This window comes from Pan troglodytes, chromosome 4, assembly GCF_028858775.2.
Source record: "Pan troglodytes isolate AG18354 chromosome 4, NHGRI_mPanTro3-v2.0_pri, whole genome shotgun sequence".
Classification (NCBI taxonomy): domain Eukaryota; kingdom Metazoa; phylum Chordata; class Mammalia; order Primates; family Hominidae; genus Pan; species Pan troglodytes.
The window spans coordinates 131,596,202-131,597,596 of NC_072402.2; the positions used below are offsets into that span (position 1 = coordinate 131,596,202).

General features: G+C 45.2%; 1 non-coding gene across 1 annotated transcript; it reads right to left on the reverse strand.

Annotated features, from left to right (window-relative positions):
• Window positions 1-1,045: 1,045 nt before the first annotated feature.
• Window positions 1,046-1,146, reverse strand: LOC112209370 (small nucleolar RNA U13). The gene has a single exon (XR_002944107.1). It is a non-coding gene; the product is annotated as a small nucleolar RNA U13 (small nucleolar RNA).
• Window positions 1,147-1,395: the final 249 nt, after the last annotated feature.

Here is a 1,395-nt window from a genome sequence, read left to right on the forward strand (position 1 = left end):
GATTTTAGTAGTTTTTACCTGGTGTCCTTTTCTTGTTCCAGGGTCTTCTCCAGGATCCCAATTACCCTTAGTTGTCACATCTGCTTAGGCTCCTCTTGGCTGTGAGATTGTTCTCATACTTCGCTGGGTTTTGATGACCTCAACCGTATTGAAGGGTACTGGTTGGGTTTTTTATAGAATGACCCTCTATCAGAATTTGTCTGATGTTTTCCTCATCATTAAACTGGGTTTGTGGGTGGAAAACCACAGAGGTGAAGTGCCATTTTCATCATATCATACCTGGAGTACGTACTACTGACATGGTTTATCATTGTTGATGTTTATATTGGTCAACTGGCTGAAGCAGTGTTTGTCAAATTTCTCTAGATCTTTTAATTGAAATCTTTCCCACCTCTCTAAACACCACATCAAAAATCACCTCCTCCTAGAAGTCACCCCAGATTGCATGTGCACACACAGGCACACATACTCTATTGGCTCCTCTCAGGACTTAGCACACCTCAAAGTATTTCAGATGTCTGTGAACTTTCCAACCTTATTTTGACTGCATGCTCTGTGAAGCAGTGACCTAATGCCCAGCAAGCATCTAGCCTATGATGAAAAGTGACCACACATTTAGTGCTCACTGATAGTACCTCACAGGCACTATCTGGCTATAACCCAATGAGGGAAGAAGGTCTCTTGTTATTGCCATTTTACAGATGAAGAAGGATCTTGTACAGCAAGTAACCAGCAGAGCCAAGATCTGGCTGTGTGGCTGTGCAATCGGTTCCTTCTTGGCTCTGCTCCACTCCTTCCCCCGGGCGTAGGTAAGCACTCTCAGCTTATCCTCCACAGCTGGTTCAAGGACATGCTGCTGTAATGGAGGCAGAAATGTTTGGTGGGCTGAGAGTCTGGGGCCTCCAACAGCAGCACCAAGGATGTGAGGCTCTGTCCCACCCAGGCTCTGTCCCGCTCCCAGCCCTGGCAAGTATGGACCATGACACCAGCACACCCACATCCCTATAAATCCTCAAACAACCACAGCTTTTTTTTTTTTTTTTAACGTCAGATGGGTAATATGCTGATGTCATAATGAGGTTTAAGGGAGGCACACCTCACGTGAGTATGAAAACTCAATCATCACACTTAGGAAACACAAAAGATCAAGCCTTACCACTTTTGACATCCAGAGACGGGAGGCCGGGCTGTGCACTTGCTAACATGCTGTGTCAGCGAGAAGTCAAATGATGTACGTGGAACTGGAACATCTCCCATAAATTTTATTAAATTTTAAACTTTAATAAAACAATGACACAATTCAAATGCCAGCTCTGGACTTCCTCATCCCCACCACCTACCATCATGGGTTCCCCAAGAACCCTCCCACTGGCAGAGTCTTCAGAGTGTTCAAGG